General features: G+C 38.4%; 1 protein-coding gene across 7 annotated transcripts in view; it reads left to right on the forward strand.

The window, feature by feature from the left end:
• Positions 1-24,659, forward strand: part of TSPAN18 (tetraspanin 18) — a 167,368-nt gene that overhangs the window by 15,138 nt on the left and 127,571 nt on the right. For 4 of the 7 annotated variants that reach the window (XM_026707444.2, XM_026707453.2, XM_087921399.1 and 1 more), the window contains exon 2: positions 18,050-18,154. The exons of 2 other annotated variants lie outside the window; for them this stretch is intronic. The gene's annotated coding sequence lies outside the window, so the exon portion shown is untranslated. Of the gene's footprint in view, positions 1-18,049; positions 18,155-24,659 lie in introns of those variants that run through there. One more of the 7 variants, XM_087921402.1, reaches the window with a different exon arrangement.

Raw genomic sequence — 24,659 nt, forward strand, 5'->3', positions numbered from 1 at the left:
CTCTTCCGGGAGAGCAGGGCTCTCTCTCCTGCAACGTTGGGAGCAGCGTTGATAAGATTGATAAAATTGATAAGAGCACAAGCCAGCTGATCGTGTGGCTGGTTGCTGCATTTTTCCTTTGCTGACTTTGCTCAGGGCTCTGTATAGCCTAAGGAGCGATTCTTTGATCTTGGAGCCTGTTTCCTCTAGTCAGGGGCCGTCTTGGATTGAAGCCTTCCACCATGAGGTGAGTGGCCATTTTGTAATCCCGGAGGCCATTTATACCCTGAGGGGCTTAATAGAAAAATTTCTAAACAGCTTCTTTCCAACGCAAGAGCCTTTATTCTACAAATGGAGTAAGATAAGGCTCAGGCAGAGCTCCCCCCCAGTGGAACAGTCTCTTAAGCCCAATAAGAGAAAATATGCAGGCAACACACCCAATCAGTCCAGAGGGAGGTGGCTGCTAAAATCAAAGCTAAGGCTCTAGCTCCTAAGAAGGCAACTCAGGCTGAACTGAGGGCAGAGAAGCACAGACATGCAGCTCTAGAGAGGCAGTTCAACAGAACTATTCAATAGAAGGGGGTGCAACTACAGCATGTTTCAGGTGATACTCGTGGGCCCCAACCAAGCACTCCCAGGGGAGGAGAAGTTATCTATGAGCCTTGCCATCCTCCATCCTGGTCTCCCAAGGCTCTTGCAATATAATCAGATCCTCAGGATCTAAGCAGATCTGGGCCTTATTTCCAAAAGGCTTCTATGCCCTATGCTCCTCCTCCTCCCTCCAGGCCTTGAACCTTTCCTCAATCTAGGCCTGAAGCCACCTTCACTCCCACAGCAGTGGCCCTTCTGCCTTCTGCCTCTACCTTTGAACATAGACCAGGAGATATCCAAGATGTTGTCGCATTAGCTATTAGGCAGGGATTGACTGAAGGCTTCAAGCAAATTCTTCAACCTTTGGAAAGGGTTCAGGCCCTTGTCCCTTCTCAATCTATAAGTTCCTTGCCTCATCATCCTGATTTACACAGGCCTCAGGACCTCAGGGTCCTTTCTTCTCTACCAGAAAGGGAGGAGGTTGATGAGGAAGGAAGGCCTTCACCATCTGAACACAGTTACTCTTCTCATTCAAAGTGTGAAGAGGGCAAGATTTTTGACCAAAATTTTTCAGAGGAAGAGGATTCTCGCCCAGAGCAGACTCTCCATTCCAGCATGGTTTTCAAACCTATTTTCTTCAGGCCATTACTCAGCAAGGGCTTGGTCACTGCCAGGCTGTCGCCAGAGGAAGTGGCTCCCGAGCCACAAGGAAATCCCTCTAGCCAAAGGGATTTGCTCTTCTCCAAGCCTGTAGTGCATGCAGAGATTTTACCTTCTCCCATTTTGTTCCTGGACATGGTCAAGGAACAATGTGCTTCTCCTTCGGCAGATCCTCACCCATATTCTCTGGATAAGCGTTTCTAAAATGTCAGCGCAGCTCTGGACAATGCCCTGGAAGTGCCTTCTGTTGACATTCTGGTTCTGGCCTCGTTCTCATCTTCTGGCACTCCCACGGAGCCAGAAGAGATCCTGAAACTGGATGATAAATGCTCTGAACAGACCCTCAAGCGCAATCACCAGGCTGCTGCTTGGGCTGTTCGGGCTTCAACAGCAGCATCCTTTTTCATGAGGGCATCCATACGGTGGTTGCGCCAACTCCAGAATATATTGCCTGCTTCTGACCTTCGGTCTCACCAAGATCTTAATAAGATTATTGCAGCGGCGGAATTCACTGCGGATGCAACTCTCAATTCTGCCAAATTTGCATCCAAGGCCATGGCATCTTCTGTAGCAGCAAGAAGACTTACGGCTCCGAAATTGGCAGGCAGAGTCACGCCGAAAATGGAAGCTGGCTTCAGTTCCATTCGCAGACGATAAGCTTTTTGACTATGCTCTGGAACCTTATCTCATCGAAACCAGAGATGAACGTAAAATTCTCTCTTCCTCTGGGAAGAAAGCTGACTATCGCCCTGCTCCTTATCGCCCTCCTGCTTTCTGAGCGCAGACCTCATCTCGCTTCTCACAGGCCGTACTCCCAACGCCAAGACCAATGGGTGGAAGCATCTGGGAGGCAACAACCTTCTACTGGTAAATGGCCCTTTCGCGGGGGAGGGGCCATTCCTTCCCTCACTCTAAGTAATCCCTCGTTCTCCGCACCCATCGGAGGTTGCCTAGCCTTCTTTGCCTCCAAATGGGAGGAGTCAATGACAGACGCCTGGGTGCTCAGCACTATTAGGTCAGGGTTACAATTGGACTTCCTAACACCACCCCCCAAATTTTTTTTATCTGTCCTGTCTCTCAGTACATTTCCAGGCAAGCCCTCATGAATCAGGCCATTCAGCACCTTCTTGAAATCAGGGCTATTCAACCTGTTCCCCCCTCTCAATGGGGACGTTGGCTTTACTCTCTCCTTTTCATCATTCCCAAAGACTCAGGGGGGTGGCGAGCCATCCTTGATCTAAAATTTCTCAACCAATTTGTAAAATACAGGTGATTTAAAATGCAAACTCTGCATTCTACTTTAGAGAGCATTCGGCAGGGCGACCTCCTCTCTTCCATTGATCTCACTGAGGCTTACCTCCACATCCCACTTTGGCCTCATCATCGACAGTTTCTCCGTTTCTGTTATCAGAATACCCATTACCAGTATCGAGCACTTCCCTTCAGCCTCTCATCGGCTCCAAGGGTCTTCACAAAGGCAGCATTGATGGCATCTCTGCATTCTATTCCAGTGAGAATCCAATGCTACTTGGATGACATTTTGATTCTATCCTCTTCCATCCATGCAGCCCATCGGGATTGGCAAATTACCCTGCATGTCTCCAGAGCCATGGATTTTCCATCAACACCAAAAAGAGCCAGCTCTCTCCCACAACCCAATTGCAGCACTTGGGAGCAGTCATCGATACCATGTCGTGCCAGGTTTTCCTGTCCCCAGCTCATGAAAAGAGCCTGGCAGAGAGGACCCACCCTTGGACATGCAAGCTTTGGTATGTCCCATCCTGGGCTCTCGATGCAGCATGGAGGAGAATGGGCATTGGTAAAAGTTACCGTGAACGCCCTTTCTATCTATGCTGCGAGAGAGCCCAGCCCCTCCCTTGATTCATCCAGAGAGGGTAAGACATATTTCTGTATTTATTTTGGGCTTTCAGAGACACCTTTCAGTCTGTCGGGTATCTTCGCCAAAGGGGGGCCTCTCCCGGGGCTGGCTTTTATATCTTAGTACAGACTCAGCTAAATGACGTCATAGGAAGGAGTCAACCCATCCTGGGCTCTCTCACAGCATAGATAGAAAGGGCATTCACGGTAAGTTCTACCAATGCTCATTTTGCATTCAGGATACAGAAGCCTCTTTTTTATTTATCACAAGTTATTAATATATGTCATCTACCTGTTTTAAGTGGTTTGAACAGGAAAGCTGTTATCTATTACTCATTGGCAAGCCATGTTTCTCCACTAAATAAAAGTCAAATGCATAATAAATCTATGAAAGTGTTTTGAACATCTAGTTCACATGGACTTAGCTAAAAACTAAACAGAATAACAGAGTTGGAAGGGACCTTGGAGGTCTTCTAGTCCAACCCTCTGCTCAGGCAGGGAACTCTATACCATTTCAGGCAAATGTTTGTCCAATCTTAAAAACTTCCAGTGTTGGGGCATTTACAACTTCTGGAGGCAAGCTGTTCCACTGATTAATTGTTCAAACTGTCAGGAAATTTCTCCTTAATTCTATGTTGTTGATTAGTTTGAATTCTTGTTGACTAGTTTCCACCCATTGCTTCTTGTCCTGCCCCCTGGTGCTTTGGAGAACAGCTTGACTCCCTCTTCTTTGTGGCAGTCCCTGAAGTATTGGAACACTGCTAGTCCTTCTTTTGATTAAACTAGACCTATACTGAATTCCAGCAATTGTTCTTTATATATTTTAGCCTCCACTCCCCTAATTATCTTCACTGTTTTTTTCTGCACTCTTTCTTAGAATCTTAACATCTTTTTTACATCATGCCGAAGAGAGATAAAAAATTAGTCCTTATGTTACATTGAGCAGCGTTCCAAAATGTTAACCTGAGCCAACAACTCCTCTTTGATCTCAATTGTATGGTCTTCATATTAAAAAATATACTGGTACAATGGAAATTGAATTATATGGATCTTCTGCATCACTGTCTCCCATCAGAAATGTGCAGTGTTACTACAATTAAATATAAGCAGTTTGTGTTCAGAATCCATAAAGTGAATAAAGCACTGTAAACATATTTTGCCTATTTCCTCTGTGCCTCATTGTTCTTTTTTAATGTAGCCTACGTTTCAGAGAACACTGCTCTACTATTCTTGTGTGCAGGTAAAAGAAAGCTCTCAGTTTTGTTAAATGCCTATTGATTTTTACCAATATTCTCCACAGGAATCTCTAGTATATTTCTGGTCTTAGATCTAAGGTTATGTTTGGCCGTTCACCCCTCATGCTATTTTCGAAGACATGCAGCGTTGTCTAATAGAGGAAGATTGGAGGGAAAAGTTTTGGCTTTAGGTCATACCTATTGAGGCAGCTGCAGAAGAAATCCTGTGGGGATGAGAAGTAGGACGTATGTGGCAATCTTCATTCTCTGCAAGAAGAATAGAATAGAACAGAATTCTTTATTGGCCAAGTGTGATTGGACACACAAGGAATTTGTCTTGGTGCAAATGCTTTCAGTATACATAAAAGAAAAGATACATTCCTCAAGAGTCAAGAATCATCAGGTACAACACTTAATAATAGTCATAGGGTACAATAAGCAATCAAATCATACTAGGAAACAGTCAATATAAATCGTAAGGATACAAGCGAAGGTTCTGGCTATGGACTTCCCATTTACCCAGTATGGTCTCCTATATGAAGAAGTGGAGAGAGTGGTTTCAGTGTTCTGTTCCAGAATAATGGATGGGAACTTGCCAAACTAGGATAATTATCACCCAAGTTTGTAGCTTCCACATGGAAAGAGGTTTTGCCCTTCCCATTCCCCAGTGGCTGTTAGTATAGTCACTGTTGTAAGTAAAGTAATTGAACCCTTAATTGAAACTTTGATTTGCTTATCTATTTCAAGGATAATTAGAGATTGAAATGAGTTTGTCTTACTCTCCGATAAGCTGTTTTTCTGTGTGATGGGACTTTATCTAATTCCCTCCTGTGCTAGCTAATTTCTTTTAACTCTATAGACTAGATCTATAATTTCCAAAGGCAAGTTCTAGATTTGAAGATTTAAGAAGTCAGGATTGCCACATTTAGTTTCTCTGCATAGCAACTGAATTCATAGAGATCCCTAGCTGGCTATAGTAACTGGGCAACCCAGAAAAAGAAGTCATTGCATATTAGATATCACGCATGAGAAACAAAACAGCAAGAGTACAGTCAGTTTATTCTCCCCCTCCAGCCTAACTCTTCTTGACTGGTCTGTAATGTAAAAATTAAATTGTTTTTAAATGGTTAATATGGATCAAATACAGATGTAGGAAAACAGGTCTTTTGAACAGTGACTATGAGACCAAATCCCTACTGCCTAGCCTGAAAAGTGGCACCATTCCCAATTTAGATGTGCAAGCTTGAAATATATGCATTTAATATCTGAAATAATTCTGCTGGTAAATGTATCAGTTTCAGATAGGGTGAAGGGATATTACATTAAAAATACTTTTAGTATATTAACTGTGACTTTCAGCAAAATGCTGGATAGCAGAATATTTTATTGGTCAAGTGTGATTGGACACACTAGGAATTTGTCTCCGTGCATAAACTCTTAGTGTACATATAAACAACAGAGTAATATAATCATAATATTGATACCAATTAGAAAAGGTGGTAGAAAAAGATGAGAAGGATGATAGTAATATAGCATACTACATGGGTAAATATCTATAGACATAAGGCATTGCTTAAATATCCATAAACATAAGATAGTATTTAAGACTGACGAGCTTTAATCACTCAGTTTTTAGGATTCCACTCAGTTAAATGCATTATGAAATGGTAATAAATAATCAATGTTATTTCTCTCATTTTCTCAATACTCATCCAAATATTTTTTTTTCTACTACTAGTGACTGCTTCCTGTTGCAATATTTTGTACCACACATCCAGCTTGATAAACTCCCGTGAATGGCTATAGTGCTCTGTAGCTTAGTTAACTAGTGGCTACAGATGTGTGGGCATCCCATGTTTCATTTCCCTAATTGTTTCTCCCTCTTCAGCTGAATCTCAGAGAAGGATGTCAGGAAGAAATTCTTGTTTTATAGCATTTTTTAAAAAAAACCTGGAAGCAGTGGCAGCCAGGAAACTGCAATGATAACATTTTGGCTATTTTATAACCTCCACCCCCAAATGAAGCTCAAAATTCATCCAAAGAAATGAGATAAAACAAGACATTTTTTTTTTCAATTTTCAAAGGAAGACTACATGGGGAATTAGGGGGAAAAAAATCAAACTAATTATATTACAATTGTTAGCCCTGCTGTAGGCAAGTTTTCTACTTTTCCTCCCTATGCTTGATTTATTTCACTTGAGCTAATGCAGCCTCTTATTGCCAAGATTTTTTTTTTCAAGATCTGGAAAAGAATTATGTTGCATTATTGATGTCAGGCTGAATAAGACACTGTTGAAGAGTTCCTGTGAACAGCTCTGAGCTTCTGGAATGAAAACATGGGGTACAAATGTACTGAATGAATATATCTGTTTCTTGGCTTTTTAGAAGGACATGCTTCTTTTATATTGGTATCTGTATTCCTGGCTCCATGCTTTTTTTTTTTAAACAATTGAGTTAAAATAATGAAAGTAGAATCTGTCTAGACTCTGCATTGCTTAACAGAAGGGAGGTGAAACAGACTCATCTATCATAAACTGATGATCAGTGATTTGATGGTTCTTCCAATAACTCTCTAAATGCATTTCAAATGGCATTCAATTTATTGGTGGCATTTGTCACTTGGTATTAACTCCAGGGTATGAATCCAAAACATTTTTGATAATAATGAAATGACAGTTTGGTTAAGGAAACAAACAGAGTCAGAATTGAGCATGATCTTATCCTATTGTTAGTAGAGTAACTCATCATTGGAAGCAATGTATCTGAAGACCAAACACAATTGACAGTGTCACTGCCATGCCTTAAAACATCAAGGATATCTCTTGATTTGGAAATGATCCAGCCTGATGTCCAATTTTATGCATTGCTGAAGATGCTTCAGAAATATTGATTGTAGTCACTCACTAAATGGGAAGCTTGGCCTGTGATGGAGCACTCTGATGACGACTTCATCACTTTCAGCTTTAGCTTGTGCCAAGGAAAAGAGTAATCATGCCTGGAAGATGATTGATGATCCAAAGAGGATCCAAAAAGTGATTGCATTGAGTAGCTCTCTATTAGATTTTTGGGTTGCCCCCAAATAACTTTATTAAATACTTTTATTAAAAGATTTTAAAAAGTAGTGAATTCCCTGTACTTGAATACCATGGATGGGCCTAGGTGCTGTTCCTGAAACACAGGGCAGTTAAGTGCCTTATTAAAGTCTCTTTCCTGGATGCTGCATTGACTGGCTATATGAGTCCAACTCTTATATTAGCCTAGGTGAATGTCAGCCCCAAAGAAGTTGCAGCTGTTTTAATCCCATTGAAAAAAAGAGGATTAATGATAAAGGTTCACTTGGAAGTCAGCCAGGCTGAAGATCTTGGAACCTCCTTTTTTTTGAGGGAGGGGGTTGCATTGGGTAATACCACTGTCATCTGTAGTCAATGATCAATAAGAGAAGGTAGAGATTAAGTGGGTGGAAGAAGACATCTTAATTCTATATTTTCTTTTTAAAAAGGATTGCATTTTAGAAATGCAACGTTAAGAGTTTGGGGGAAGTAGTTATTCACTGCTTTCTAATATTGGCTTTTGGTCATTATATGATAACTATATCTTATCTATAACATGTAGCAAATTCCTGAAAAAACATCAGCACTAAAATAATTTCTACTCCTCAAATGGCAAAAATGTACTTAATCCGAGCTCAGCAATCACTAAATAAAAAGGGATAATATTACAATAAAGTTTCAAATTACAAAACAAGCTTCTCAAGGCTGTTTCAGCATAAGGAAGAGGGTCATAACAAAACCTAATTTGTTCTCTTAAACTACAGCATATCTTGCCTAGCTCCCTTTTAGCTTATAAGATCAATCATTTCCCAACCTTATTGGCCTTAAAAATGTAAATATGTGGTTAACTATCCATCTTTATGTTACAGAACTTAATCTCAAAGTTAAAGCACCCCTAAAAAGTTTTCCTAGGATGTCCAGTATTCCATTATTTTTTCCACAAAGACTTAGGAAAATCATCACATACACCAGTGGGGGATTCATTTTTTTTTTACTACTGGTTCTGTGGGCGTGGCTTGGTGGGCGAGGCAGGGGAAGGATACTGTAAAATCTCCAGTCAGAAGTGGTATTTGCCAATTCTCCAAACTACTCAAAATTTCCACTACCGGTTCTCCAGAACTGGTCAGAACCTGCTGAATACCACCTCTGCCATACACCTAGCCATGTTCCAAACCAGGCGTCCTGGTGATAAAATATTTTCTCCCTTTCAGGTCTGTCCAAAAGAATCCTCAAAGTAATCAAATTTATTAGGCATTGTCATTATTTTATAGTGCTTCTATGCTTTCTCACTCACTCTCATGCAGACATAATGGTGTTTTAGTGGGTTTATTAATATTCCCCAGTAATTCCCTTCATCAAAAGCCCAGAACTGTCCCAATTAAGTCCAGCCAAAAACAAACCAATGCTGGTCTGCAAAACAATGGCCAATGAGTGCACTGGAAAGTTTCCCAATCAAGATAAACCCACCAGAGAATGAATTAAATCCACAATACAAGAGGGTTCACAAGGCACAATCCAAATCAAGGCAAGGTGTCATCTATCCAAAGCAAGGCAGGTATCACAGCAACCAGGAAACACACAGTAGGAAATGAACATGTTCCCAGCACATTGCCTCCATATATCTGCTGTGCTAAATAGCCAGATTCTGGTGCAGCCCATCAAGAAGGGTGAGATTGTCTCCTTGTGAGTGATGAGGTTGCCTCCTTGTGAGTGATCAGGCTGATATTCACTGCTGCTGCCTTTTCTCTGCCCTACATATTTTTGGAACAGTGCAGATGGCAGTTCCTCTTCCTCATTACTGATCAGCTGCAACTGCATACTTGTCCCACCTGAAGTCTTAGGGCTGTCCTGCTGCTGCTGTGTCTCAGCCAAATCTCTCTCAAGTGGCTGCTTGGAGCCATTGACCAAATGCCCTCCAGAGGTGCTGGAACTGGTTCATTCTCTGAGTTGACATCTGGAGAGGTATCTGGAGAGGCATCACAACTACAAGCAATAATGGTAGGATAGTGATTGGTAAAAGAGCGTAGGAAGTTATATGCCAGTTTTCTGCCAATTCAAAGATGATTGGTTAGCATTTGGGAGACCTTTAGTAAAGTCAAAGAGTTTGGGCAACTTTGCAGTTCAATGTTTTGGGAAATTGGTGATCTCTCCAAAGACCAGTGTGATAAACGATTAAAGTTAAACTCTACAGTACTTGTGGAAATCTATGACCAAGTAAATTTTCTTCTCATAGGCACTTTTATACAAAGATATTGGGGCTGAATTGTGTACAGCATTGTTCTTTTTAGCCTTTCAAGGACCTGGAAGAACTATGATTGTGTATATTTTGGGATGTAAACCCAGATTCTTAGGTTCAACTTGTTAGATTTCCTTAGTCATCATCATTGTCAAGAAAGAAAACAAAGCATCAATCAGATTATGCTCCTTTCATGTGCCAGCTATGGAATTCATTGCTGCCACATAGTTGGAGAAAGTGGGAGGGGGGCGATGTTTATTGAGTAGCTCTTAGTAGACAAAATATATTATTTTGATAGTTCAAGGTTACAGAGAATGGCGCAGAAAGAATTAGAACTTACTTTGGGATTGGTTCATGTGATGTGGTGATGAAGGAAAAGGGGGTGGTTTATAGGTTGGGACTTTTTGAAGAAGCCAGGAAGATTCAGTTCCGGGTTTCCGCAGTAAGTGCCAGATGCTATTCTAATAAAAGTACTTTGAGATGAAGTGTGTCTTGGAGTCACGGACAGAAATGGATTTTCCCTAGAACGCTGACATCATGATTACAATGCTGACAGTTTTCCTAGGATGTCCAGATAGTGTCAAGTCAATCACTTAAGGCTTCAGTTGTGCCTCCTTGGTTAATTCTTCCTTTGAGAAAAGGTAAGTACCTTCTAATTCAGGAGAGCCAGAGTTTCGCTAAGATTCCAGTCTGCTAGAGGATATTTTACTGATCCATCACTGAAAGTTGCTATGCTGTAATTCTGAGAGTATGATGATTTGTCTATGGAGATTCTCAGTTATCCCGGTCATGGTTGTCCCAAAAGTACTTTTTCAAAAGACAACTGGACTTTGTTTTTCCTCTCATCCAAAACGCGTCTTCAGTTCTGAAAAAAAAAAAAACAGATGATGATTCCTTCTCTCTCTCTCTCTTACTCCTAAATCTTAATGATTACTGTCATCAAGGGTGTCTAGTCTGAGCATATACTTAGTGCAGAAAAAATAGTCAAAAACAAAATTATTTAGACTAAAGTGGCAGATTAAATATAGCAAGTACTTGAGAAGAATTCCATAAAACACTTGCAACTGACTTCAGATGGGATTCTAAGAGCCCAGGTTATAAAACTTTCCAGTTGAGCTTTGCTCTTAAACAGTGTTACAAGTCACTGTTAGCTACCAGTCCAGTTCTGAATTCCTTGAGTATGCTTAATTCATTACCAGTTTTGTCAACTGGCAATGAATTATGTATTTGTCAGTTTTTTCAACTTTCCTTTATTTTGTCCAATTTCATAAATTAGTGATTTGGTAGATTTGATTTTGGCCCTACTTTCCACTATTCATGAAGCAGATTTTATATGTCTGCGAAGAAATAGAATAGCTTCGATCTCAGATGGGTTCAAAAAAGGTACTTAACTAAACACAATATATTTTGAGGAAGCCAGTAGTTGATCTAGATCAGAGGTGTCAAATTCAAGGCCTGCAGGCTGGATCCGGCCTGCGGGGTGCTTAAATCTAGCCCACAGGGCCAGCCTGGAAATAGCAAAGGACTGGCCTGCAGTACCTCTGACAGCCAAAATGAGATGCAAGGAGCATGCACCCCCCTACAGGGCCTGTGTTTAGTCTGGCCGACCTCGTGCAGGATTTTGCCAGCCAAAATGGACCATGGCGGGCCACATGCATCCCATTTTTGGCCTGAATGGTATCCTGCAACACTTTGCTGGTCAAAACGTGCCCCGTTTTGGCCAGTAAAATGTTACAGGATGACATCCAGGCCAAAAATGGACTGGACCCCATTTTGGCCAGCATAGTGCTGCTGGAGGCATCTGTCCCATCTGTCCATCTGTCCTTTGGCCGGCCCATGGAGGAGAACTACAGTGCTGATCCAGCCCTTGAAGATTTGTTTGTTTGTTTGTTTATTTATTTAGCAAGCATATGGCACACCAAGGTAGCTGGCTGCTTCTGTGAAAGGATTTTTTTCAGTGGGTGTTACTTTGCCAGCAGGATGCCTTAATGCCAGTAGGCATTTGGGGGAGGCTCCTTTCTTGTCCCTGCACAATTTATTCGCTCACAGGAATCGAACCACCGAACTGCTGACCTAAGCAGTGAAAAAGCCATTGTCTTACCACATGAGTTATTGCAGCCCTTGAAGAAATCCAGTTTGACACCCCTGATCTAGACAGTAAGTATCATAGTCAACCTCAGGGATTTTGATAGGCTTTGCTATATTTTTCACTGTTGCTATACTCACCCCCCAAAAAGAAGGAAAAATGAAGTGAATACATTTGCAGACGGGATGCTAAAAATCAATGTTGTCCATCAACTAGAGAAACTTCTTGGTATTAGTGTCAATCTATGCATTTCCTTCATTTTTCCCAGGCAGGCAACTTGCTTCTATAATCTGGCCAGGTGTTGTCTCCAGATATGATCATGATAGCAGCTCTCATTGGCTTTGTTGTGCTCTCCAATTTCTTCTACATGTTCCGCTAGAAAACTGTTTTAAACATGGCTGCAATGTGCCTTTGCTTAGGACAGTGACAGGAATATACAACCTGAAAGGTATGTAGTTTAAAGGTGGCTTTTCTTATTGAAGTGACAGGACTCTACAGCATCCTTTATCAGCTGTTTTCCAGCTACTCAACCAAGCAACAAAGAGCAAATCCATGGGAGGGAATATCTAAATCTTTCACCTCTAGGACATCCTGTAAGGCATTTGGTTACATAGGAAATGGCATCCATCTTCAAGTTCTGGTAATAAAGGCAAGCCAATGTTAAGCTTATTTGATCTGAACATTCTCAAGAGGTATGAGTTGCCTAGGGACAAATCAAACATAGAAGACTGTTAAGGTGGAAGTCCCTCACAATTAAAATGTTAGAATTGAATGTGTGTGTGTGTTTGTGTGGTATATAATGTGTTAATATATTTTTTCTTTTTGTAGTGGCTTTAGTTGATAAAATTATTTTTATGTTTATTGAGACACTCTTGTCAGTTGATTGACCTTACAACTGAGTTCTCCAAGCTCTACTATTAAGAGAAAGCATTTATAGCCTGTGATGAGTTCAGTCCAATACTGCAGTGATATAGCAGCTAAAAGTTTACCTTCCATCTTTTCTCAAGCTGCTTCAGTTACCTTTTCACTTTTCTTAGTGAATTAGCTAGGCAGAGTAATGAATAATACTTCAATTTTATTTTCAAATCGGTTAGGGACAGGGTGGAAGGGGTTGGATTCTGCATTTCTGATTCACCCAGTTTCTCTTCAGAGCATTTGCAACATCAGCCTTTTAATTTTTTTAAATGTCAACTTGCTTGTGATGAGCATATACAGTATGTTCTATCTAGCAGAAGGTACTTTGAAGATAGACCCCACCTCAGCATCGGTGGTGAACATACTGGACTTTCTCCAAGAGTGATTGGACAAGGGGCTCTCTCCAAATACTTTCTAAACTGGGGCTTGACTACTGAGTGAGTTGAAACTTCCTGTCTTTGCATTCATCCCTACAGGACAGTTTAAGAAGTTTTATAGAACAGTAAGCTAGCTTGAGAGCTGCCTCAAGCTGGGAAGGAAATGCTGTAAGAGAAAGATTAATCTTAAGGCAATGAATTTTAAAGACTTGCTTCTTTTATGTGTTCTGGAAACCTATCAAAATGCTAATGGTTTTGCTGCCTTAACCTTCAACATGTTCAGTGTTTTGTAAACATTTCATTTAATGGTATAGCATCTTAAGGATAATAAGGGAGTTGTAGAAGTCATGCAGTTGGTGATATTTGGCAGGCTGCACTCACAATTTGCATGTGGTGCAAAAGTAATGCACAGGCTGGGTCCCTACCCTTGATTTTTAGGGAGCAAATTCACCAATCTGTCATATGGTTGCCATTCTGTCTGTTGTAGCACTATCTCTTGTGCATGTGATAAATCCCCTTCACTGCCTCTGTCTGTTGAATGAATGATTGGAGAGGAAATTTTTCAAAAGCTTGGTCAAGCATTGTGCTTATTTATTTATGTGGTTTATCCCTGCCTCCCTAGAGAGATTCTAGGTGGTTTATAAATACAGTAGTAACAAATAGAATAAGATGACAATTATTTGATTACAATAATATAAGAGCCAATAATTATTCCAAATATTTGGGATTTAAAAACTATGTTAAAGAAAAAAAAACATTCATTTCCAACTGGTCCTTAGACTTCTATCAGAATAATGTTGTTAGAAGTGTTGTTTGTTTGACTGATATCCTACTTTTCCTACAGGAACTCAGAGCAGCTGCTTATGTAAGCAGAATAGACAGGACTGAGTGATGACGGATAGTTCAAAAGTCAACTCAGTCAGCTTTCATAATTGAGGCTGGTTTAATCTTGGGTCTCTCCAATCCCTATTGTAACTAGTATATCACACAGAAAGCTATATTTTCTATGATGGAACCAAGACAGAACAATGTTTTATCTCAGATTACAAACATGAAAGAGTTATCTGAAGAATTGGTGGCAAGAATTGCACTATTATTTATGAGTGAATTGGGAATATGATGGCTCAGCAATTAAGAAACTGAGCTTGTCAGCTGAAAAGCTAACAGCCCCAGTTCAAGAGTCTAGTGCTGTGTGACCGGGCTCCTGTTCTTGCTTCAGCCCACCTAGCAGTTTGAAAGTATGAAAATGGGAGTAGATAAATAGGTATTACTTTAGTGAGAAGGTAAAAACATTCTGTGTTTTGCTGCATTTGTGTGCTGTGGTGTGATGCCATGCTGGCCACATGAACATGGAAACATCTTCAGACAACGCTGACTCCCTTGGCTGAGAAACAGTGATCAGCACCACCTCTAGAATTGGACACAATTTGATAGGGAAAACCTTTACCTTTACCTTTTTATGAGTTAATAAGAGAATAAGGAGCACCCTAGAGCCAGTAGAGTGGACATATAATTTGGTTATTTCCTGATAAACCTTCTGTTTCACTATGATATTGGCATGATGTCTACATTTCTCACAGATTCATACCCTCTAATGATAATAAGAAATTGAAAATAAATAAGCAATAGAAGTATACCACTTACTCTTTAGTATTCCTGATATTGCCAGTACAACATCATCATATTAATCCCTTTTTATAATATGCCTGCCTAGAAACTAGGATGGTGAGATTTTGCTGCCAATATCTCTCTTCACTTTGCATAATTGTAGCAGCCATTGTCGGAATATCTGTCTCATGCATACCAAAGTTTCACAGTCTATTTATTGTTTGGATGACTGCATACAGCAGAATATGGATAAGGAAGAAATTCATGTGTGCTTTTCCCTGAATAATGTAGATTTGATTTAGTTGGAATTAGTATTAAAATGGTGGATTTATTTCTTGTTGGTAATAACCTAATCTTCTTAAGGATGGTAGGCAGAAAATATTCCCTTAAATGCAGTTAGAAATTTTAAAGCCTATAAAGAATTAAAATTTGATATTCAGGAGCTTCAACTCAGTTACATTGAAAATGTAATATTTCAAGAAACCTCTTACATTTGTTTAATGTATGAGATATGCTTAATGCTTGGGTTTCTTTTTAGATTGGTTTGGTATAACGCCCATGCTGTTGTTGTTTTTCTTAAAAAGACACACATTATTACATCTTACAAATCGATGAAACAAAACCTTCAGATCGACACAAATGCTTGTATCAGGACAATGCTTGGTTCACAAAGATTCTTCTGTAATCTCAATAATTTAGAGGTAAATAAAATAAATAGCAATAGCAATAGCACTTCAACTTATATACCACTTCATAGTGCTAAGCAGTTTACAGAGTCAGCATATTGCCCCCAACAATGTGGCTCCTCATTTTACCCACCTCGGAAGAATGGGAGGCTGAGTCGACCTTGAGTCCTATCAGGATCGAGTGAGCAGTATGTTAGCCTGCAGTACTGCTTTCTAACCACTGCACCACCATGTCTCTTATCAGAAATGGGAATTGAATACAGTCTTTTCAGGTAGTTCATCAGTTTGGTGTTATTTCAACTGGCACTGGCTTTGGAATGGCAGGAAGTTTTCAGGATCAAAAAAAAAAAAAGAATATTCTCAGCTGAATTTGATATGATCCTCCCCATAAGTCTTAGAATGGTACCTTGCTTATTTTTCAAAGACATTAACATTCTGGTTAGTTTGTGCGCAAATAAGATAAATGCTGTTGCTTCTATTAGTACTATTACTACTACTGCTGCTGGTGCCTTCTCCTCATCCTGACTGTTATCACTAATCCAGGTGCTTTCAAAGAACAGTTGTGACAAATGCTTACTGCAAGAGCTAATAGAAAAAAACAAATGCAGCTTATTGTTTAGCACTCAGGATGCTGGCATGTTTTATTGTAGAGCATGCATTTGAAATGCAAGAGATCCTTTTCCAATGTCTGTAGGTAGGGTTGAAGAACTCCTGAAAACCTGGATTGTTGTTCTGGATATTACTGGGTTATCTGGACCCAGTCACACTGTATATAAGGAAGTTTCTTAAGTCCTTGTGTGGATTATGTTTTACAAACAATTGAAGTATGGCAAGAAATCAAAATGAGTTCAAAATGAGTAAATCATGGCTAACTAGATATGTGGACCAGGTCTAAAAAGAGTTGCAATTAAAATAGACAAAGGAGGAATGGCAACAAAGGAGGACTAGTATGGGTGGGCAGGAAAAAATTATGTAGTTATTCCAGCCTTTACACTAAGAATCATATACATTAAGTTTCTGTCTTGCTTGAAATATTAAGAAAAGAAAGAAGCATAGTTTTTTTTTTTTACTTTTATCTTGATGGAGGTAAAGCAATTTCAGAGGAATTTCAGAGTAAGATGGAAAAGATACAGGTAAAATAGGTACTTAACTTTTGAAATAGATATTTTCTTCAGTATCAGGAATTCATGTATTCAACTGATAAATTAAAAAAAACCATAGTCCTAAATATTACTGCAATGTGCTCTACATGGGGGCTGCCCTTGAAGAACACTTGAAATTTCAACTGGTGCAGTATGTGACTGCATGGATAGTAAATGGTATTGGATACAGGGCATTAGTAGCACCACTATTACATTAGCTGTGTTGGCCCCCAGTGGGATTAGGTGCAATTATCACCTTTAAAGCCCTATATGGGTTGGTTACCTGAGTGACTGCCTTTTTCCAAGAGTCTCGACTCATCCAATTTGGTCCAACAGACTGAGCATGTTGGAAATCCCACTAATCAATCAGAACAGAGCTGGAAGGGACTTTGGAAATCATATAGTCCAATCCCCTGTTCAAGCAGGAGATCTTACACAATTTCAGACAAGTAGCTGTCCAGTCTCTTCTTTAAAACCCTCAGTGTTAAAGCACCCACAACTTCTGAAGGCAAGCTGTTCCACTGGTTAATTGTTCTCACTTATTTCTTGTCCTTCTTGCCTTCTGGTACTTTGGAAAATAAGTTGACCCCCTCTTCTTTGTTTGGCATTAGTCAAACAGTGTCACAGCACTGATAAGCCTTCGCAGCTGTAGCCCCTGACCTATGGAATATTTTGCTCTTGGAGATTAGAATGGCCCCAATCCTGTTGGCCTTTCATAATGCTTTAAAAACTTGACTGTGTAGCCAGGCCTGGGGTCTCAAATGTATTAAGGGCTCCATTTCTTGGTTCTACTGTTAATTCGTTAGTTATCACGGCTACTAAAAACAATTTGGTGTGTGTATGTTTTTATTGTTTTATTTATTGAATTGTTTTATTAAAGTATTTTATTGTTTTAGATCTGTAAGCCACCAAAGTCACTTGGTTCAGATGAATGACTATATCAATTAAATAAAGACTTTTACATTGAACAAAATTAAAATTCCAGTATAGCCTTATATATTTTGTTTTGGTTTTTTTGGAAAACAAAAAGTACAGATCAAAAGAGCGTACAAGAAGGTTGCAGTTTAGCCAAATATGATGCATTGTTAAAGTAATAGAATCTAAAAAAGTGGGTTGGTAGGAAGGACCATTGTTTATTATCTTTATAGTAAGTGAATGAAATTGTTAAGGTTTAAAAGGCAATAATGCCTGTACAATGGACTGTGTGGATTGTACCAGGTATATTCATTTACTGATAGTTTATGCCACTTTATTGTCACAAGCTTTGAGTGGTACTTAAAAAAAAGCTTTGAAACAGTCTAAGTTCCAACTGTAAAAGAGAAGGGAAGCGGTTAATAGAACCATCCACCAGAGTCAGAGCAGATCTTCGAGTCCCCCAAATGTTCTAACAGAGTAATATTTTAACAACCCTGACAAAAACGTGCAGGGAGGGGGGGTTCCAAAGCTGTTTTGCAGATGGGGAGTTCAGCAAAGTAACTGTCTGTAAGGCTTTCCAAAAGATATCGTGATTGAAGTTCACAGTGACAAGAAAATGTCCATTTGGAGCAGTTGAATAAAGCTTTGGAATTTATTTATTCACTTATCTTTTCTTTTTTTCTCCCTCTAGTGCACAAACAGAACAAGAATATAAGAAGGAGATAGAGAAGTTTGAAAATGTCTTCTCCCAAGTAAGAAGAAAGGAAAGAGTCGAGTTATCATCAAGAGACAGGAGGTTTGTTTGGCTAAATGAAAGAGGCATTCTTCTTTGTCTAAGCCCTTCTGAATCCTCAGCAGAAATGATATAGTTTAATCTTTGTTATCAGACCACTTTGTAGCTACAGGATGCCTTTTACACAAGTCAGTCTCATCTGACTAGAATCATTTTTCAGTGGTGAATATTTTGAGAGATGTAACTTCGATTGCATGATAGCAAACATTCAGAGATAGAGCATGACTCAGTATGTATGTATTTGTAGGGGAATTGCAGAGCATTTACTCTGTTGCTTTTAGAAACTTAATAGTTTTAGGAGTGGTCACTGTTCAAAAGCTAATCAATGTTCTAATCAGGTTAGATTAGAACATGATGCAAGAGTGCAAAAATGAGATAAACCAGGATTTATATTCCTGAATGAGTCAATTCTATTGAAATATTAATACTAAACTAAAGTAATTAGGCCAGTACAAAGAAATAATCCATTCTCTGTTTACTGGTATCAAAAGCAAATTGCCATGGATAATCTAACCTATTTATGTGGTTGCTAAGAGTTGACAATGACTTGGTGGCCCACAATCAATCAAAAAGCAAACTGAATTGTTTGGCCATGAGAAAAAAAAATCCAAAATCCTCATAATGTAATACGAACTATAAATATTACAAAATATCAAACAAGCTTTTAAGTTCTCCAGAACTCTTTCTTATGGTTGTTTGCTCAACCTAAAAATATATATAAGGGTTGGCTTTTCTGTTATGCAGGTAATCTTTGACTTACGACTGTGCCTCAAATTTTCATTGCTAATCTAAGAAGTTGCTAAGTGAGTCCTGTTCCATTTTATGATGTTTGTAGCCATAGTTGTTAAGGGAATCACTGCAATTGTTAAGTGAATCAGCCAAATGTTAAGTGAATTTGGCTTCCCCTATTGAGTTTACTAGTCAGAAACTGGATGGGAAGGTTGCAGATGGCAACCATGTGACTCTGAGACAAGTGCCTGAATTTTGATGACGTGACCATAGTCAATGCTGCAAAAGTTGCAAGTGTGAAACCCAGTCATAAGTAGCTTTTTTTCAGTTCCATTGTAACTTTAACGGTTACTAAAAATTGGTTATAAGTCAAGGACGACCTGTACGACCATAAAATCTGTCATGAGTTAAGTCTTTAATGTAGAGGAGAGGAGGAGAGGTAATTTGTTAGACTGGGTTCTTTACAGGTTTTAGATAATGTCCCAGAATGCTGGAAGAAACCACCTATTCACAGGTTACTCATACCTGTTAATTGGAATTCAGTTCATGTATAGCTTAGTCCATTGCAGTTGGGCAAATAATGAATTTAAATAATAGTAATTAACATTTCTTAGAAAATTTGTTGATGGGAGGGAACCAATTTAAGAGCATTTAGATGTTCTTCATAATATTATGTTTGCAATCCAAGAACTGCCCAGATTTTCATGGAGGCATTTCTATAATATATTAACAATAATATCTTCATCACAAGCCTATGGATTGTTGTTTTATCATGGTATTTTTAATTACACTTAAGAAAGCTAGATAGATTTCAGTAATAATTTTCTCTTCTTGTTTATTTTTTTCAAAATTGACTTTCAGAATGTATGTATGTATGTATGTATGTATGTATGTATGTTGATGTGTATATGTGTGTCCATGTGTGCAGATATAAATACGATACAGCCCCTGAAATACAAAAAGAAAACATTTTATTAGGAAGATTAAAGCATGTACATTATAGTCAACATTAACAATAATGCTTAATTGAAATGGGTGATTTTAGATGAATTATTTTTTAGTTTTGAAGGGAGGTATTCAAAGAAGATTGTTGCATGAGAGCAAAATGGGTGGCTGATAAATTAAATAAAATGATTGACAGGTCTTGACTGGGCAATTTTTCAGAATCACATTAATGCCTCTGAAACTTTTCTTTAATTGTCTGGCAACTTCACGTGAGAGGAAGCGGTCCATAAAGTAAGCTTAGTGGAGGAAGCAAAATCTTTATAGCAATGTCTGGAGGTATTGATTAAAAAATGAGTCCTGTTTCATAATTCAGATAGAAGTAGGGTCTGGCCTCATCTTCTGAATTCAATCAACAGATAAATGTGAATGCCTCAACATTGGGAGTTGCTTTAGATTAGAAATAGAGAATTAAACCGGGGCCTATACAGATGATCGCCAATTGTAGCATCAAACATGGTTTATTTTTAAGCATGATTAATGCAACTTTTGTCAGTGTACTACATTATAGAAGCATAATCCAGAACAATTAGGTTTGGGAATTAAAAAATATAGCTCCACATTATGTATCTTTAAGATTTTTTTTTTTTGCTAATATTTTTGACAAACATGTATGTGATCTAAGACAGAGATTTACAAAACAAGGGCAAAAAAGACTCCTGTTTCAGAAATACTTCTTTGCTAGTACAATTGTCTCCTTCAGTATAAACACACATTTTAATTGTAATCCTAATCTCGTTTGTCAGGAAATATTACTTTTAGCCACTATTAAGGAAACTTCCTTGTTCACTTACTCAGAGAAAAGAACCAGAGGCAAAAGAGAGACAAAATTTAAATTTTCAAATTTTATTTGTACAACAGATTTTTAGTGATGCAGTGTAAATGGGGAAAATTTCTAATAGTAGTAAATCAAATGTTGGAACAAGCTGAACAAGGGTAGCAAGGGTATCTTTGCAAATTTCTGGTACAAAATGTTAGCTTATGTGGGATAATTAAATATTTTTAAGCAGCAATACAATATTAGATCCCCCTTTCCTTACTTTTTTTTAATTCTCAGCCTCTCTCAACCATAGAGTAGTGCTTTGTAATGCACTACTTGCTTTCAATTAATAAACATTTGCTCTCATGATTTTCCTTCTGTCCTAATCCCCAAATTCCTAGTCATTGCCATTCTGACTGGGAATTAAGGGAGGTGTAGTCAAATATGTAAGGATCATGCTGTGTTAGAGAAGAATGCTATTGAGAGATCATTAGAAGAAAAAGAAGGTTACTTGAGTTCTCTAATACAAGCATTAGATTGTGGAATTAACATTGAGAGAGTTGGAATAAGAAAAACTTGTGGGAAGAGTTTCATTCATCAAAATTCTTCCTTCTATTTTGATAGTGCAGGTTTCTTTTTTTTAATCTGTTATCTGCTATCCCTGAAAATGTTAAAAATCATCTTTTACCAAGGACAGATTGCTTTTATGACACTGTGTTGATGATGATAGAAAGGTAGAGATAAGAAAGGAAATCCTTTAATTCTAAACCAGGACAGTAGTTCCAATCCTGTTAACCATTTCTTCTTCTGTTGTTGCTTGGAATTTTATGAGCTTAAATGTCTCATAGAATGGCAAGGGAGAATTTAGACCAAAATCATATAAATAGGCAAGTTAAAAAGTTGTCAGTCTGAATGAATGAACGAATAACTGTTTTCTGATAAAAATGCCTAGTTTTTCCTGTCTGTAATGCTATGTGAAGACTAAACAGACCCACATAATGGGGTTTGGACTGGGTTGAGATGAAACTGAACTAATGATGATTGATGCATACTGGTTTGGTGAGGTGGAACATAGTCAATGGTACATAAAGCCAAATGATTACTGTAGCAAAGTCCTAGGAAGATATTTTTTTTCCTAGTTCTTCTGTTGGCAGATCATTCCTTTCCTAGATCTTCCAAATGCTCTTGTTGGTTGATGAGTTGATCCAACAGATATGACAAATACTTAAATTTCATAGCTCCCAGCTGACATATTTTTTATGATTATCTCTCTAATTTTAAAATTTTATGGAATGGGCCGTGTTTTCGAAGAAATAATAATATGCTTATCAAACTCCCAGTTCCTCCATATGCAGATTGTAGATGAGTTTAAGAGTAACTCTGTATCTCTGTGATCCTACAATGTCAGTAGACTCTCATTTATTTTCACCTCAGCTATAATAATACACATAAAATGACAGTGGATGTAATATTTCCTTTTGCAATACTTGAAGTGCTGAACTTGTTTCTCCATTGGCAGGATCTATTACCTTGCCTTACTTCCTCAATGCAAGGCAAGTAATAAATACAATATTTTATATTAGTTAGCTAGCGGGAGCTCTGATTGATCCATGTTATTGTCTGCCACTTCTTAATACATGGAGGTAAGCAGGAATGAAGATATGTATAGGCTAGTCTCATACTGGTTTTGAGGACTTGGACAATGGAAATTGACAGTAGAATAAGGTCATGTGAAAGGGCAACAGTTTGTAATTATTTCAACTGAAATAATGTGGTGCCATTACAAGGATGTCCCAAAGTACAGCATCTTGGCAAGCTCTTTTTGTTTCCCCAAACTGTTTTGCTTCAACAAAATATGTATTCTGTACAGAAGATGGTAGAAAATTGATAAAGTGAATGCTTTAATGCAGTACAGTGAAATTGATACAGTGCAACAAAGAATGCTCTGTTAAAGATGAAATTAAAGCGAAGTATTTTATTTATTTTAGAAAATTTATTCTTTCTAGATATCACTCAGTCCCAGTACTGAGAGTGCTAAAAATGGGAAGATCGTGAGTTCTGTTTCTGCTTAGGCACAAAGCCAGGTGGGTGACCTTGGGTTAGTCACTTTCTCTCAGCCCTAGGAAGTAGGCAATGGCAAACCATTTCTGAAAAACCTCATGAAAAAAATTTGCAGGCACTTGTCAAAGTAGTCTCCAAGAATCAGATACCATTGAAGGAAAAAAAATATATTAAAGGATCTTGATTGTTCAAACAGGACTAAAGTTGATATTTTGTAGTTCAGATAACAACTGTGAGAAGGGACTTAAGACTTTTAAAATATCTCTCTGACATGTGCTAATGGTAAGAAAAGCTCATCTTCATATGTGGATATTTCAGTGGTAAAAGCAGACTTGATTTGGCATTTTGCATTGGACTTATTTAAGCAATTTATGTCACCAGGATGTACTAAACTTTGTAGTGAATTAATCTCACACTTTGAAAGAATTTGCTCCCCAGATTAACTATTAGCAAGAATAAGCTTCCAAATAAATAAGATTAGCACACTTACTCCAAGTCTGCTAAGCTCTTTAAGCTTTCATGTGTACCAATTTTTACTTTAGGCATCAGGTAGTCCATATAAAGCTTGATGATAATTTTGAATTGAAAATGCTGGAGATGCCCAAAGGATTCCAGAAAGATACTTATCTAAATAAACAAACCCCTACATTTTAAAGAGTTAAATAAATGGCTGTTCTTTTTGTTTGGACAAATGAAGCTGAAGCCAGTGGCTGATTTTGCTGGTTATCATTTTGTTTTTATTTTAGTTCTTTAAATATATTTTTAATAAGAATATCTTTCATATACAAAATACAAATATAAAGCACATGATAAATATTTGCTATAGTCAGATTACTATAAGATATAAATCTCTATTTCAAGGTCCTGGATATGTGGATGTTACATTTGTTGTATGTTACATTTGTTTGTAAAGTTTTGTACTTTATTATAAATTCATGTTGTTCTTACCTCTAAATTTTGAGATTAATTTCTCAACGGTGAAGGATTAGGCTAACATTTCCTGGAACATTGATACTTTTCATTTAGAGGATTTGCTTTTATTAAGTCTGTCTCAGTGTCTGCAGACATTGTTTTTGAATTGCCTCTGAACTTCATGGTTGCAAGGATGCATCATATGAGTATCACTTATGTACATGTTGAATTAGAAACAGATGCTGCTTGTTTCATCATGGAAGACAGTCAAGTATGCTTGATGCAGTTTGCCAAATCTGGGCTTAGCTAGATGTAATAATGTGAAAAGAGAGAAGGAGAGAACTACTGAGCTTTTTTCTGTGGGATTGCTGTTATTCCCCAGTAGCCCCCTGCAACTTTCCATTTAGACAAAGGAAAAAGCATTTGTGAGGAAAATAGTGGGGGGCCAGGAATGTGGGGAATATGGTGGGGGATAGGAATGAAAGGCAGAAAATGACTCAATTCTACTTTTTTAAAAAATACTTCATGCTAAAATTGCCATCCAACTAAATGAGATCTGCTTGGCTAGGTTTATTACAATTGTGCCCTCCAGAATACTGAAAGCAGCCTGATCCAGTTCAGGTTTTTGAAGTCAGTGATTCCAACATGTGAAGTGCTAGAAGAAGAGGCATAAGCTCAGGAATAGAGCTAAGTGTGCAGTAATTCACCCTTGTCTAAAGATACTTCCTTCTCAAGGTTTGAAAATGTTTCGAAAGTGTTCTATCGCCAGAACAAAGATAGACTCGAGACTGGAGTTGAGTTCAGCTCTTTATTAACTGTCAGTAACTTCAACTAAACTCGAGCCGCGGCAGCCTCTTTTATAGCGGCTGCTCGCGGCTTGCAACCAATGGCATCATTTTAAACCTCCCGCCGTTTAGGCGGCCAATCATAACATGTTGTTAATCACCAATCGCTAGGCGGCAGTGGTCGTCCAATTGGAACGTAGTATTACGAGTATGCAAATGTCTATATACAACAGAAAGAATGTTTATTTACAGATTTGGA

The sequence above is a fragment of the Pseudonaja textilis genome, chromosome 1 (genome assembly GCF_049901715.1).
Source record: "Pseudonaja textilis isolate UNSWEBS1 chromosome 1, rPseTex1.2, whole genome shotgun sequence".
NCBI classification, from domain to species: domain Eukaryota; kingdom Metazoa; phylum Chordata; class Lepidosauria; order Squamata; family Elapidae; genus Pseudonaja; species Pseudonaja textilis.